Source organism: Bos mutus, chromosome 28 (genome assembly GCF_027580195.1).
Source record: "Bos mutus isolate GX-2022 chromosome 28, NWIPB_WYAK_1.1, whole genome shotgun sequence".
Taxonomy (NCBI): domain Eukaryota; kingdom Metazoa; phylum Chordata; class Mammalia; order Artiodactyla; family Bovidae; genus Bos; species Bos mutus.
In genome coordinates this window covers 10,384,140-10,401,627 of record NC_091644.1, presented here as the reverse complement: position 1 = coordinate 10,401,627, position 17,488 = coordinate 10,384,140, and positions in this window count along the sequence as shown.

Here is a 17,488-nt window from a genome sequence, read left to right as displayed (position 1 = left end):
ACCTCTCTGAGTGTTCATCACTGTGGAGAAACTTTTCATCTTTAACCTAGATGTTTTATCAACAGTGCTGTATAGATGGAGAAGTCTTGAGGCTACTGTAAAAATAAGACTGAAAACCAGACGCAGGAGGCGTAAGTCCAAATCCTAAGAACACCAGAGAACTGACTCCAGGGAACATTAAGTGACAGGAACTCATCAAATGCCTCCATACCTACATTGAAACCAAGAACCACCCAAGGCCCAACAAGGTCCAGAGCAAGACATACCATGCAAATTCTCCAGCAACACAGGAACATAGCCCCGAACTTCAATATACAGGCTGCCCAAAGTCACTCCAAACCCACTGACATCTCATAACTCATTACTGGACACTTCATTGCACTCCAGAGAGAAAAAATCCAGCTACACCCACCAGAACGCTGACACAAGCTTTCCTAACTAGGAAACCTTGACAAGCCACCCATACAACCCCACCCACAGTGAGGAAACTCTACAATAAAGAGAACTCCACAAACTGCCAGAATACAGAAAGGCCACCCCAAACACAGCAATATAAACAAGATGAAGAGACAGAGGAATACCCAACAGGTAAAGGAACAGGATAAATGCCCACCAAATCAAACAAAAGAGGAAGAGATAGGGAATCCACCTGATAAAGAATTCCAAATAATGATAGTGAAAATGATCCAAAATCTTGAAAACAAAATGGAATCACAGATAAATAGCCTGGAGACAAGGATTGAGAAGATGCAAGAAAGGTTTAACAAGGACCTAGAAGAAATAGAAGAGTCAATATATAATGAATAATGCAATAAATTGAGATCAAAAACACTCTGGAGGCAAGAAATCGTAGAATAACAGAGGCAGAAGATAGGATTGGTAATTAGAAGATAGAATGGTGGAAATAAATGAATCAGAGAGGAAAAAAGAAAAACGAATTAAAAGAAATGAGGACAATCTCAGAGACCTCCAGGACAATATTAAACACTACAACATTCGAATCATAGGGGTCCCAGAAGAAGAAGACAAAAAGAAAGACCATGAGAAAATACTTGAGGAGATAATAGTTGAAAACTTCCCTAAAATGGGGAAGGAAATAATCACCCAAGTCCAAGAAACCCAGAGAATCCCAAACAGGATAAACCCAAGGCAAAACACCCCAAGACACATATTAATCAAATTAACAAAGATTAAACACAAAGAACAAATATTAAAAGCAGCAAGGGAAAAACAACAAATAACACACAAGGGGATTCCCATAAGGATAACAGCTGATCTTTCAATAGAAACTCTTCAGGCCAGGAAGGAATGGCAGGACATACTTAAAGTGATGAAAGAAAATAACCTACAGCCCACATTACTGTACCCAGCAAGGATCTCATTCAAATATGAAGGAGAAATCAAAAGCTTTACAGACAAGCAAAAGCTGAGAGAATTCAGCACCACCAAACCAGCTCTCCAACAAATGCTAAAGGATCGTCTCTAGACAGGAAACACAAAAAAGGTGTATAAACTCGAACCCAAAACAATAAAGTAAATGGCAACGGGATCATACTGATCAATAATTACCTTAAATGTAAATGGGTTGAATGCCCCAACTAAAAGACAAAGACTGGCTGAATGGATACAAAAACAAGACCCCTATATATGTTGTCTACAAGAGACCCACCTCAAAACAAGGGACACATACAGACTGAAAGGGAAGGGCTGGAAAAAGATATTCCATGCAAATAGAGGCCAAAAGAAAGCAGGAGTAGCAATACTCATATCAGATAAAATAGACTTTAAAACAAAGGCTGTGAAAAGAGACAAAGAAGGACACTACATAATGATCAAAGGATCAATCCAAGAAAAAGATACAACAATTATAAATATATATGCACCCAACATAGGAGCACCGCAATATGTAAGACAAATGCTAACAAGTATGAAAGGGGAAATTAACAATAACACAATAAATGTGGGAGACTTTAATACCCCACTCACACCTATGGATGGATCAACTAAACAGAAAATTAACAAGGAAACACAGCCTTTAAAATATACAATAGACCAGTTAGACCTAATTGATATCTATAGGACATTTCACTGCAAAACAATGAATTTCACCTTTTTCTCAAGCGCACACGGAACCTTCTCCAGGATAGATCACATCCTGGACCATAAATCTAGCCTTGGTAAATTCAAAAAATTGAAATCATTCCAAGCATCTTTTCTGACCACAATGCAGTAGATTAGATCTCAATTACAGGAGAAAAACTATTAAAAATTCCAACATATGGAGGCTGAACAACACGCTACTGAATAACCAACAAATCACAGAAGAAATCAAAAAAGAAATCAAAATATGCATAGAAATGAATGAAAATGAAAACACAAAAACCCAAAACCTATGGGACAGTGTAAAAGCAGTGCTAAGGGGAAAGTTCATAGCAATACAGGCATACCCCAAGAAACAAGAAAAAAGTCAAATAAATAATCTAACTCTACACATAAAGCAACTAGAAAAGGAAGAAATGAAGAACCCCAGGGTTAATAGAAGGAAAGAAATCTTAAAAATTAGGGCAGAAATAAATGCAAAAGAAACAAAAGAGACCATAGCAAAAATCAACAAAGCCAAAAGCTGGTTCTTTGTGAGGATAAATAAAATTGACAAACCATTAGCCAGACTCATCAAAAAACAAAGGGAGAAAAATCAAATCAATAAAATTAGACATGAAAATGGAGAGATCACAAAGACAACACAAATGCAAAGGATCATAAGAGACTACTATCAGCAATTATATGCTAATGAAATGGACAACGTGGAAGAAATGGACAAATTCTTAGAAAAGTAAAACTTTCCAAAACTGAACCAGGAAGAAATAGAAAATCTTAACAGATCCATCACAAGCACGGAAATTGAAACTGTAATAAAAAATCTTCCAGCAAACAAAAGCCCAGGTCCAGACGGCTTCACAGCTGAATTCTACCAAAAATTTAGAGAAGAGCTAACACCTATCCTACTCAAACTCTTCCGGAAAATTGCAGAGGAAGGTAAACTTCCAAAGTCATTCTATGAGGCCACCATCACCCTAATACCAAAACCTGACCAAGATGCCACAAAAAAAGAAAACTACAGGCCAATATCATTGATGAACATAGATGCAAAAATCCTTAACAAAATTCTAGCAATCAGAATCCAATAACACATTAAAAAGATCATACATCATGACCAAGTGGGTTTTATCCCAGGGATGAAAGGATTCTTCAATATCCACAAATCAATCAATGTAATACACCACATTAACAAATTAAAAAATAAAAGCCATATGATTATCTCAATAGATGCAGAGAAAGCCTTTGATAAAATTCAACATCCATTTATGATAAAAACTCTCCAGAAAGCAGGAATAGAAGGAAAATACCTTGACATAAGCTATATATGACAAACCCACAGCAAACATTATCCTCAATGGTGAAAAATTGAAAGCATTTCCCCTAAAGTCAGGAACAAGACAAGGGTGCCCATTCTCACCACTACTATTCAACATAGTTTTGGAAGTTTCGGCCACAGCAATCAGAGGAGAAAAAGAAATAAAAGGAGTCCAGATTGGAAAAGAAGTAAAACTCTCACTGTTTGCATATGACATGATCCTCTACATCGAAAATACTAAAGACTCTACCAGAAAATTATGAGAGCTAATCAATGAATATAGTTAAGTTGCAGGATATAAAATCAACACACAGAAATCCCTTGCATTCCTATACACTAATAATGAGAAAATAGAGAAATTAAGGAAACAATTCCACTCACCATTGCAACGAAAAGAATAAAATACTTAGGAATATTCTACCTAAAGAAACAAAAGACCTATATATAGAAAACTATAAGACACTGGTGAAGGAAATCAAAGAAGACATTAATAGATGGAGAAATATGCCATGGTTCATGGATCGGAAGAATCAATATAGTGAAAATGTGTATACTACCCAAAGCAATCTATAGATTCAATGCAATCCCTATCAAGCTACCAACGGTATTTTTCACAGAGCTAGAACAAATAATTTCACAATTTGTATGGAAATACAAAAAAACCTTGAGTAGCCAAAGCAATCTTGAGAAAGAAGAATGAACTGGAGGAATCAATCTGCCTGACTTCAGGCTCTACTACAAAGCCACAGTCATCAAGACAGTATGGTACTGGCACAAAGACAGAAATATAGATCAATGGAACAAAATAGGAAGCCCAGAGATAAACCCACACACCTATGGACACCTTATCTTTGACAAAGGAGGCAAGAATATGCAATGGACAAAAGACAATCTCTTTAACAAGTGGTGCTGGGAAAACTGGTCAACCACTTGTAAAAGAATGAAACTAGAACACTTTCTAACATCATACACAAAAATAAACTCAAAATGGATTAAAGATCTAAATGTAAGACCGGAAACTATAAAACTCCTAGAGGAGAACATAGGCAAAACACTCTCCGACATACATCACAGCAGGATCTTCTATGACCCACCTCCCAGAATATTGGAAATAAAAGCAAAAATAAACAAATGGGACCTAATTAAACTTAAAAGCTTCTGCACAACAAAGGAAACTATAAGCAAGGTGAAAAGACAGCCTTCAGAATGGGAGAAAAGAATAGCAAATGAAGCAACTGACAAAGAATTAATCTCAACAATATACAAGCAACTCCTGCAGTTCAATTCCAGAAAAATAAATGACCCAATCAAAAAATGGGCCAAGAACTAAACAGACATTTCTCCAAGGAAGATATACAGATGGCTAACAAACACATGAAAAGATGCTCAACATCACTCATTATCAGAGAAATGCAAATCAAAACCACAATGAGGTACCATTTCATGCCAGTGAAAATGGCTGTGATCCAAAAGTCTACAAGCAATAAATGCTGGAGAGGGTGTGGAGAAAAGGGAACCCTCTGACACTGTTGGTGGGAATGCAAACTAGTACAGCCACTATGGAGAACAGTGTGGAGAAATGCCATATGACCCAGCAATCCCACTGCTGGGCATACACACCGAGGAAACCAGAACTGAAAGAGACATGTGTACCCCAATGTTCATCACAGCACTATTTACATAAGCCAGGACATGGAAGCAACCTAGATGTCCATCAGCAGATGAATGGATAAGAAAGCTGTGGTACATATACACAATGGAGTATTACTCAGCCATTAAAAAGAATACATTTGAATCAGTTCTAATGAGGTGGATGAAACTGGAGCCTATTATACAGAGTGAAGTAAGCCAGAAAGAAAAACACCAATACAGTATACTAAGGCATATATATGGAATTTAGAAAGATGGTAATGATAACCCTGTATGTGAGACAGCAAAAGAGACACAGATGTATAGAACAGTCTTTTGGTCTCTGTAGGAGAAGGTGAGGGTGGGATGATTTGGGAGAATGGCATTGAAACATGTATAATATCATATGTGTAACGAATCGCCAGTCCAGGTTCGATGCAGGATACAGGATGCTTGGGGCTGGTGCACTGGGATGACCCAGAGGATGGTATGGGGAGGGAGGTGGGAGGGGGGTTCAGGATGGGGAACACATGTATACCCGTGGTAGATTCATGTTGATGTATGGCAAAACCAATACAATATTGTAAAGTAATTAGCCTCCAATAAAATAAATAAATTTTAAAAATTAATAAATTAATAAATAAATTTATATTAAAAAAAAAAGAAATGTCCTCATGACATCAAATTAAATGCATGAAGGAGGCAGAAGTATCTAGTAGGGAATGGTGAAACTCTGGGGGAACCAGGATGTGTTTATCCTCTCCTAAAAAAATTTTCAAATTCAAATAATGGTGAAGATTGATTGGAGTAATGATGGTGGGGATTATGATGATTAGATCTTTGTGGGATTTGGGGCCTATAGGACACTGATTTTTTAAGTGGTTAATTTACAGTTGCATACATGTTAAGTTGCTTTGCTAGCTGCTGCTGCTAAGTCGCTTCAGTCGTGTCCGACTCTGTGTGACCCCATGGACTGCAGCCTACCAGGCTTCTCCATCCATGGGATTCTCCAGGCAAGAACGCTGGAATGGGTTGCCGTTTCCTTCTCCAATTAAGTTGCTTTAGGTGTGTCCAACTCCTTGCTCCTGTGGACTGTAGCCCACCAGGCTCCTCTGTCCATGGGATTCTCCACGAAAGAGTACTGGCATGGCTTCCTCCAGGGGATCTTCCTGACCCACGGATCGAACACATGTCTCTGATACGTGCCTGCGTTGGCCTGCAGGTTCTTTACCACTAGTGCCACCTGGGAAGCCCAATTTAGAGGTAGCATAAGGCAAAAATTCAATAAATGTTAGCTACTGTTTTTCTTTTATTCAGTGAACCAAGTGCTCCTATATGAGAGGAAGAAGCAGGAAAATGGCTAGAATTCAGTTTGAGAAAATACAGTTCATTCAATGGGCTGCTGCTGCTGCTGCTAAGTTGCTTCAGTCGTGTCCGACTCTTTGCGACCCCATAGACAGCAGCCCACCAGGCTCCCCTGTCCCTAGGAGTCTCCAGGCAAGAACACTGGAGTGGGTTGCCATTTCCTTCTCCAATGCATGAAGGTGAAAAGTGAAAGTGAAGCCGCTCAGTCCTATCCGACTCTGAGCGACCCCATGGACTGCAGCCTACCGGGCTCCTCCGTCCATGGGATTTTCCAGGCAAGAGTACTGGAGTGGGGTGCCATCACCTTCTCCGCATTCAATGGGCAGTTTGCTTGAAATCATCTCAACAAAACCCAGTGTGCTCAAAGCCAACCTTGTGAATCATCAGTTTGCCAAATACACCAAATATATGATGCTTTAATGCTTCAGTAGGGATATTAGATAGCTCTGTCAGAGTTTGTTTACTTTTGGTCAAAGAGTAACTTTTCTGTTTATACTATTCTGTGTCTTTTAATATTGCACTTCTTGTTTGTTGACTTTTAGAATTTTTAAGGGTTTTAAAGTCAGTTTCTCAGATAGTACATTGTGTCTGTTAGGATTAGATATGGCCTTCACAAATTCAGATGTAGACTTCCAGGGCTGGTTTGGAGGCTCCCTTGGGGCCTTTAGCCTGTTTTTAGTTGACTCCAATAGGCTTGTGACCTTGTGGTTAACCCTCCCAGGCAGCCTCATGTCTGTGTGAAAAATTTTACTCCTTTCTGTGGAATATTGCTGCACATGGTATACAGTTTGATATAGGTCAACTTTCATCATGAATAACCAATATTTCAAATAGGATAAGGGATGAGAGAAATTGAAACTGCCTAAAATTTTCCCTTTGAATACATACACTGAGAAAGAGAAAAAAAAGTATCATCTAGAGGCAAATGCAACATCTCTGTAAAAATAAAAACAAAGAAAAAAAGAGACCCAGATTTGGATATAACAAACACAATAGTAGGATCTCAGTAGTATTTATTGAATAAATTAATGAATGCAGTGTTCTGTTTGAAAACTCCATGTAGAAGGAAAAATGTTAAGTTTTTGAAGTAGGCAAACCGTGGACTAACCATATTTTGGGCATTTAATTTTAACCTTTCACATCTCAAAAACAATGGAGAAAATGAGTAAAACAATTCTTTAGCTCCCCAAAGTAGAGGAAATCCCCAAATTTGGAGTGTGGTGGGGGGTGAGGTGTGCACCCTGGAGAAAAGCACTTTAGGGAAACAAAACTACAGAGCACCCCATTCTTAAACTCATCTGTTGTTAATGCTGCCTTTCTCCTTTTCTTCTTCCCCAGATGACCATTTTAGTCACATTGGCATGTTGATCAATTTGCCTTTGGTGATTTTCTTCTCAAGTCACCCGGAACTCTTCCTCATAGCACCTGACGCACATGTATAGGCAAGGGGGGCAGTGGGTACCTCAGTGCCTGGAAATGGCTCAGCCTGGTTGGAGCTGAGAGTTTGCAGGACGCCACGGAGTCGTGGCCAGGTCATGAAACCTCCTGTTAGACATTCTAGAAAGTTCTGACTTTTCCTTGAACGTGATCATTGGGAGGCAAGCACTCTTAAAAGTTCAACCTAAATGTTGGTTTTCTGAGAGCAGAGACTACTCGTGCTGGGCACAGCTTTTACACAACCTGCTATGTGTTGAGCTCTTACTGTTATGAGGCGTTTTTTTAGAAATATAAAGATCTCAGTATGTATCCCTTGAAGCCAAAGTTAAATTAGAGAATTTGAAGTAAGAGAGTTTAAGAATAATGAAAAAAATTGGCCAGCAGTGTTTGATGACTTAGATGGTAGTGGTGGTTCAGTCTCTGAGTCGTGAACAACTCTTGGGACCCCATGGACTGTAGCCTGCCAGGATCCTCTCTCCACTTAGGCAGGGAGATTAACCATCAGCTTGGGTGTTCGAGGGGCTAATGTGTTGGTTTTTGCCGGCATCTTCTGAAAACTGGAGTGAGAAGAGAGGCAGGACTGACTGGAGTTGAGGGGGAAAAAAATGTAAAGCAAGGAAGTGAAGGCATCTGGTAAAACTGGTTTTTGGAAGCAGGTTTATGGAGGAGGCACAGGAAACATTGCCACTGAGTGTGAATTCCAGATACTGAGAGAAAAATAAAACAACAAAAAATTTTTGATCTGAACTTTAAATTATTGGGGGGAAAAAGAGAAACCCAGTTAGGTCCAACCTTATTTTGGTTTGCTCTGCTCTTTGGGCCTCCAAACTTCTCCAGTACTTTCAGTTCCCCAAATCTTCTTGTCAACTACCTCAAAGCCCCTGATACCACCCAAACGGACTGGTTGGGTGGGCTATCAAAACCTCTGACCCCAAGCAAACAGCATAGGACCCCACTATAGTCATAAGTCACTAATCTGACCTCCCAGGATTTCATCTGCCCATCAAGTCTGTTCCTTGTGCTGCTTTTTCATTTTGGTTGGTGAGACATGAATTATTTTGGAATCAAATCAGAAACATAGGCTCTCCTTCCACCTGCATCTTAGGTGTTAACTTGCTTACTTAAAAAAAAAAAACAAAAAAAACAAACCTTACTTTTATTGGCCTTGCATTCCTCTAGGAATTTTCCTCTTCTCAGAGTTGATGGGTAGAAATGCTATATATCTACATAGGACCACAACAAAATTTAAGTAAGGTAATGTGTGAAAGATCTATTCTTTGGGTTTGCCACATAAATTTGTAACTATTTATTTAAATAGAAAGGGGAACATGTGAACCCTTCTCAATTCAGATGAATTAATCTGAAATAGCTATGAGCATGTTTGTTTTACATGAGTAGGGTATAAAATAACCTTCTCCCACACATTTGGAAAGAAAACCCAAAGGTCTGAAGTTTGCTCATCTGTAAAATGAAGGGTTTGGTTATCTCAAAGCATTGTTTTAAGAATAAGATGAATTAGTAAGTGTAGTGTCTATAGTGAAATGAAAGTAAAGGTCGCTCAGTGGTGTCTGACTCTTTGCTACCCCATGGACTATATGGAATTCTCCAGGCCAGAATACTGGAGTGGGTAGCCTTTCCCTTCTCCAGGGGATCTTCCCGACCCAGGGATCGAACCCAGGTCTCCCGCGTTGCAGGCAGATTCTTTACCAGCTGAGCCCCAAGGGAAATGTCTATAAACCTTATTCAATATTTGTTTCTGGCCTTTTGGGCTTCCAATCTGAGTATTGCTTGCTGCTGCTGCTAAGTCGCTTCAGTCGTGTCTGACTGGGTGCGACCCCATAGACGGCAGCCCACTGGGCTCTGCCGTCCCTGGGATTCTCCAGGCAAGAATACTGGAGTGGGTTGCCACTTCCTTCTCTAATGCGTGAAAGTGAAAAGTGAAAGTGAAGTCGCTCAGTTGTGTCCAACTGTTAGTGACCCCATGGACTGCAGCCCACCAGGCTCCCCTGTCCATGGGATTTTCCAGGCAAGAGTACTGGAGTGGGTTGCCATTGCTTTCTCCGTGAGTATCGCTTAGACAATGATATATCAAGCAATATGGATCATCTGTGAGCCTGACAAAACTGTTCTCACGTGGTCTGTAGTCTATAACATAATAGGGTGCTAGAGACAAGTGTGAGGTCAGAGGTCACACTAACTTGGTCAGAGGCTCACTTTGGCTTAAACGTCTCTGCCTCCAGTGTTCTCAAATCTAAATGAGGATAAAATAGTGCCTACTTTTAAAAGGTATTATGGGGATTAAATAAGAAAATTAGATTCAGTTGGTTCTTAATGATTAGAAACGGAGTTTTCCCTAAAGAGATTGAGAAGCGTATCTGGGGTGGAGCCACATCTGGGGCTGCGTCTCAGGTTCACCAAAGCTGCGCACCTCAGGAGTCCGTTGGTGCTGCTCTCACTTTTTCACCCTCAAAGATCCTGGATTGGAGATTCAGTATGAGTTCCAGTGGTGAGTTCCTTTGATGGGAGGCAGCCTACCTAGTGTGCTAGTGTTTTGCAGCAGTCTGAGCTTTCATCTTTTAAAAATGTAGATTTTTAAAAAGATGGAGACCGCTCGTGTCACTGGTGTCACTGTGGTTTTGTTCAGTGGAGTTTGGCAGGTGGACTTTCTGAGAGGCTTGGGGATTTAAAGATGAACTTTTGGTTAGAGTTGAAAGGGGTTTCTTGTCAACTATAGCTCAGTAAAACAGGAAAAAAGAAAAAGTAGAATAAACCTAAATATTTAACAATATGGAACTGGTTAAAAATATTTCTATATTTTAGAGATGTTTGGAAGTATTTTTGAGTGAAACATGTCTGAGATTCACTTCAGAATAATGGGTTGGGCAGTTGTTGAGATGAATGGAATGGAATGGGTGGATGATGAGAAATTGCCAAGTGTTGTGGTATATCAGGTTTGAGTGATAGGGTCAACAGGTTAATTATTTTCATCTTGTCTCTTTCATGTAGTTTAAAAATTAACAGAATAAAAAGGTGTTTTTTTTTTTTTTTTTGGTTTGTTTGTTTAAAACTTCCCAGAACTGAAAGAGCTATCATGGAAGAATTGAAGTGACTTGGATTTTTTTTTTCCTCAGTTCACAAATGATTTGATATTCTGTGAAGTTTAGAAATAATTTGGAGCTTTTCAAACCTGGGAGATGGCAGAGACTTGATCCTGCTGGATCTCTCCATATCAACTTAGTAAAGTAGAAAAAGACCCAGGCTTCCCTGACTTGCTCTGAAACATTCCTAGAGTAATTGACAAAGACTAAAGATTGCTTAATGGGAAAAATCAGCCTGGAATTCCCTGGAATTCAGACTTCTTCATGAAGAGCAAACAGAGATTTGGAATCTCTGTCTTTCAGATTTGGAGTCTCAGTCTGCAGTGAGGGGATTGCCCAGTGAGAATAGCTTCAGTACAGTTGCTTAGTCATGGCCAACTTTGTGACCCCATGGACTGTATCATGCCAGGCTTCCCTGTCCATCACCAACTCCTGGAGCTTGCTCAAACTCATGTCTATCAAGTTGGTGATGCCATCCAACCAGCTCATCCTCTGTCGACCTCTTCTCCTCCTGCCTTCAATCTTTCCCAGGGTCTTTTCCAATGAGTCAGTTCTTCCCATCAGGTGGCCAAAGTATTGGAGTTTTAGCTTCGGCATCAGTCCTTCCAATGAATGTTCAGGACTGAGAATAGCTAATAGTCTCTAATTATACTCAGACACCTCAACTTGCTGCAGTATGAAGATTAGTTACTATATGAAAAAAAAAAAAAATCCAGACAGTGGTCAAAGAATTTCTTGAACACAGATAATGGTAATTTCCTTCCCATTCCCCTTAAATGTTTCCTCAATGAAGATTTAGGAAATGAGGATAGTGTGGAGTGATCTCTGCACAAACCCGAGGTTAATTAACCCTCGGGTTTGTAAAGAGATGTTGCAGGAAATGTTTTTAATCTCATCTGGGTTGAGCCCAATCCCACAATCAACAGAAAGGGTGAGAAGATAATTAGGGAAAGAAGCCCTAGTTTTCTAAAATCTGCTTCCCTGGGACAAAACTTTTCTGTCTTCTTGTGACCATGAGCATGTCCTTTCACCCCCGGGAGACAGAATGCCATAAATTATTTGCTCCAAATGTTGTAAGTCATATGTAGGGTGGTAGTTATAATTTACCTCTTTAATCCTGGGACGTGTAACAGAAGTTGGAAGACAGTAAGTGCCCTGCCCAAGGACATGAGCAGAAAGAGACAGAACCTGGAGTTCACATCTAAGCTTCAAGCCAGATGGGCAGTGCTCTGCGCTGTACCTCTCAGAGCCTGAGCTGAGGAAGGAGGCCAGTTCCCCCTTGGTTCAATATAATATCTTTAGTTCATATATTCTTAAGTTGCTTGAGAATCCTGCACTAACATTGTCTTCATTTGTATGTTTTTGACAAATCCAATATTCTATATAATTCCTTTGTTCTTATAAATTATTTCTTTTTTCCTGGAGGTACTGAGGAATTTTTATCTTTACAGTCTAATAGTTTTAGTAGGATATGTCTTGGTGTTAATCATCCTGAGTTAATTTTTTCCAGTACCCTTCAGTGTCTTGATTCAGGCCTTCTATTTCTGGAATGTTTTCTTGGATTCCTTTTTCGTGGTAAAATACATAACAGAATTTACCATCATAACCATTAAATGTGCAGTTCAGTGGCATTAAGTATGTTCACGTTGATGTGTTACCATTATCACCATCCACCTACAGAACCCTTCTCTTGAAAAACTGAACTTTATGTTATTCAGTAAACAATAATTCTGCATTCTCCTCTCCCCTCAGTTCCTGGCAATTGGCATTCTACTTTGTCTCTAAAAATCTGACCACTCTAGATATCCTGTTTAAGTTGAATCAAAACATATTTTGTTTTTGTGACTGGCTTATTTCACTTAGCATAATGTCCTCAAGGTTCACCCATGTCGTAGCATATGTTAGAATATTTTCTTTTTAAGGCTGGATAATATTTCATTTTATGTGTTTACCACATTGTTTGTCCATTCATCTGTTAATGGATTCTTGGTTTGCTTCCATCTGTCGGCTGTTGTGAATAATGCAGCTATGCACATAGGTGTGCAAATCCCAAAGTGGGATTGCAAAGTTGTACGGTAATTCTGTTTTTAATTTTTGAGAAACTGCTGTATTGTTTTTCATAGTGGCTGCAACTTTTTTAGCGTTCCAATGATAGTTCACACAGTTTTTGGTTTATCCATTTCCTTGCCAACACTACAGTTATTTTCTTTCTTTTTTGATAGTAGCCATCCTAAAAGTGCAAGGTGATAGCTCAAGATGATTTTGATTTGCATTTCCCTAATGCTTAGTAATATTAAACATTGTTTCATGTGCTTAACAAACATGTCTGTCTTCTTTGGTGAAATATTTATTCAAGTCCTTTGCCCATTTAAAAAATCAGGTTGTTTTAATGTTGAGTTGTAGGAGCTTTATATATTCTGAATATTAATTGCTTATCAGATATGCAGATATTTTCTCCCATTCCTCAGATTGTCTTTTCAATCTGAATGTTTTTTGATGCATAGTTTTAATTTTGATGTAGTCCAGCTTATTTTTTCTCTTGCTGCTGGTGCTTTTGGTGTCATGTCTAAGAAATCATTGCCAAATCTGATGTCGTGAGGATTTTTTCATTTTTATCCTAGAAATTTTATAGTTCTTACATTTACTTCTTGAATCTGTTTTCTGAGTTGGTTTTTGTATATGATGTAAGTGTCTAACTTCTGTCATTTGTATGGGGATATCCAGCTTTCCAGCACCATTTACTGAGAAGACTAATCTTTCCCCATTGAATGGTCTTGGTTCCCTTGCCAAAAATTATGTGAACATATATGGAGGGTTTATTTCTGCACTTCTCTGTTCTGTTCCAGTGTCTGTCTGTTTTTATGCCAACACCATAATGTTTGATACTGTAGCTTTGTAATTTTGAAATCAGAAAGTGTAAGAGATATCCAAGTTCTTCCTTTTCAAGGCTGTTTTGGCTACTTAGGGTTTCTTGAGATTCCAAATGAATTTTTCTTTATCTGTAAAAAAGAAATGCCATTGGGATTTTAGTAGGGATTGTATTGACTCTGTAGATCACTTTGGGTAGCATGGACATTCTACCAGTATTTAGTCTTCCAACCCACAAACACATGTATCTTTCTATTTGTGCCTTCTTTGATTTCCTTCGGCAATGTTTTGTAATTTTCAATGTATACCTCCTTAGTTATTCATAATTTATTTCAATATTCAACAAAAGTTATTCTTTTGATGCTATTGGAAATGAGATTTTAAAAGATTTCCTTTTTGGGTTGTTCATTGTTAGTGTATAAAAATACAACTGATTTTTGTGTGTGTTCATTTTTATAAATTTGAATTAGTTAATTAGTTCTAACACTGTGTGTGAGTATGTATTTGTATGTTGAGGACTTAATGTTTTCTACATGAAAATCATGCCATCTATAAACAGAGATCATTTTACTTCTTCCTTTCTGATGTGGATGCCTTTAAAATATATTTTTCTAACTTAATTGCTCTGGCTGGAAGTATGCTGAATAGAAATGGTGAAAGCAGTCAGTCATCCTTGCCTTGTTCCTAATCTTAGAGAAAAGCTTTCAGTCTTTATTGAGTATTATGTTTGTTGTGGGTTTTTCATATATTGCTTTTTATTATGTGTAGGTAGTTTCCTTCTATTCATAGTTTGAATGGTTTTATGATGAATGGATGTTGAAATCTGTCAAATGCTTTTTCTTAATCAGTTTAGATGATGGTATGGTTTTTGTTCTTTCTGTTAATGTGATTACATTGATGGGGGTGGTGGTGTATACAACTGTCTTGTCTTCCAACTATAAATCCCACTTGGTCATGATGTAAAACTATTTAATATACCATTGAATTTGGTTTGCTAGTATTTTGTTAAGGATGTTACATCAATATTCATAAGGGATGTTGTGTAGTTTTCTTAATGGTTTTTTTAGGGTGGGTTTTGGTTTCAGGATAATCTAGCCTCTAAAGTAAGTTTACAAATGTTCTTTCTTCTTTAGTTTTTTTTTTTTTTTTTTTTTGAGGAAGAGTTTGAAAAGAATTGGCATTAATTTTCAAAATGTTTGGTAGAATTCTCCAGTGAAGCCATCTGATACTGGACTTTTCTTTTATTGGGAGATTTTTGATTACTGGTTCAATTTCCTTACTTGTTATTGGTCTGTTCAGATTTTCTTCATAATTCAGTCTTAGTTGGTTATATATTTCCAGAAATGTGTCCATTCTTCTAGGTTATCCTATTTGTTGGATACAAATTGGATCCAACAATTCAATGTATAGTTGTTAATTTAATTTACTTGAAATCATTTTTATTTCTATGGCCTTAGTTGTAAGGTTTTCATTTCTGATTTTTATTTGAATCTTTTTTTTAATCTTGTCAAGGATTTGTTGATTTTTATTCCTTAAAAAAAAAAACAGCAGCAGTTAACCCTTGAACAATATATTTTTGAACTGTGTGTGTCCACTTATATGCACTTTTTTTTTTCAGTAAATATACAGTTGGCCCTGCATATTCGTGAGTTTTGTATCATGTGAAACCCATGGATATGTAGGGTCAACTGTATTATGCCATTTTATACAGAATCCTTGAGCTTCCTTGGATTTTGATACACGTGTGGGTCCTGGAACTAATACCCTGTGGATATTGAGTTATACTGTATTTGTTGATCTTTTCAATTTTTAAAAATTCTCTATTTTGTTTATGTCTCTGCCTTAATCTTTGTTATATCCTTTCATCTTCTAAGTTTGGGTTTAACTCTTCTAGTCTTTTGAAGTACAAAGTTAGATTGTTGATTTAAGATTTTAAAATATGTGCTCATTTATACCTATAGACCTTTCTTTAGCACTGTTTTCACTGCATCTCATAATTTTCGTGTTAACATTTTTCATTTTATCTCAAGGTATTTTCTAATTTCCCTTGTAACTTCTTTGACCCATTGGTTTAAAAAATCTTTTATGAATGGTTAACCATCTTTTTCTTTTCAGAAAGAGATAATGATAAAGATGGGAAAAGAGACTTCCTAGCAAGATATTAAAATTATATGCCACAGAGAGAAAGATAAAAAATTTAATAACTGCATTTCAATTTAAAACTTCATTCTTAGGAAAAAAAAAAAAAACAACTTCCTTCTTATGAAAGGCACAATAAATAAAGTTGAAAGACCTGAAAGAAGGAATTCTTCAATATATATAAGAGACAAATGAATAAAAGATAAGAAATGGAAATTCTTCAAAAGAAAACTTTAATGGCCAAGGAATATTAAAAGATTTTCAATCTTAATGGCAATTTGGGAGGTGGAAAGTAAAGCAAAAGTAAGATATTTCCCTCCACCTCCCCTGTTATATTGGCCTACTACTACTAGGTGTCATATGCTAGCAAAGTAATGCTCAAAATTCTCCAAGCCAGGCTTCAACAGTACGTGAACTGTACAGATGTACAAGCTGGGTTTAGAAAAGGCAGAGGAACCAGAGATCGAATTGCCAACATCTGTTGGATCATTGAAAAAGCAAGAGAGTTCCAGAAGAACATCTATTTCTGCTTTATTGACTATGCCAAAGCCTTTGACTGTGTGGATCAGAACAAACTGTGGGAAATTCTTCAAGAGATGGGAATACCAGACCACCTTACCTGCCTCCTGAGAAATCTGTATGCAGGTCAAGAAGCAACATGGAACAACAGACTGGTTCCAAATAGGAAAAGGAGTATGTCAAGACTGTATTTTGTCACCCTGCTTATTTAACTTATATGCAGAGTACATCATGTGAAATGCTGGGCTGGATAAAGCACAAGCTGGAATCAAGATTGCTGGGAGAAATATCAGTAACCTCAGATATGCAGATGATACCACCCTTATGGCAGAAAGTGAAGAACTAAAGAGCTTCTTGATGAAAAAAAGTGAAAAAGTTCACTTTAAACTCAACATTCAGAAAACTAAGATCATAGCATCTGGTCCCATCACTTCATGGCAAATAGGTGGGGAAACAATGGAAACAGTGACAGATTTTATTTTTGGGGCTCCAAAAATCACTGCAGATGGTGACTGCAGCCATGAAATTAAAAGACATTTACTCCTTGGAAGAAATGCTATGACAAAGCTAGACAACATATTAAAAAGCAGAGACATTACTTTGCCAACAAAGTTCCGGCTAGTCAAAGCTATGGTTTTTCCAGTAGTCATGTGCAGATGTGAGAGTTGGATTACAAAGAAAGCTGAGTGCCAAAGAATTGATGCTTTTGAACTTTGGTGTTGGAGAAGACTCTTGAGAGTCCCGTGGACAGCAAGAAGATCTAACCAGTGCATCCTAAAGGACATGAATCCTGAATATTCATTGGAAGGACTGATGTTGAAGCTGGAACTTCAATACTTTGGCCACCTTATGCAAAGATTGAAGGCAGGAGGAGAAGGGGATGACAGAGGATGAGATGGTTGGATGGCATCACTGACTCAATGGACATGAGTTTGAGTAAGCTCCGGGAGTTCGTAATGGACAGGGAAGCCTGGAAGTGCTGCAGTCCATAGGGTTGGGAAGAGTCGGACACGACTGA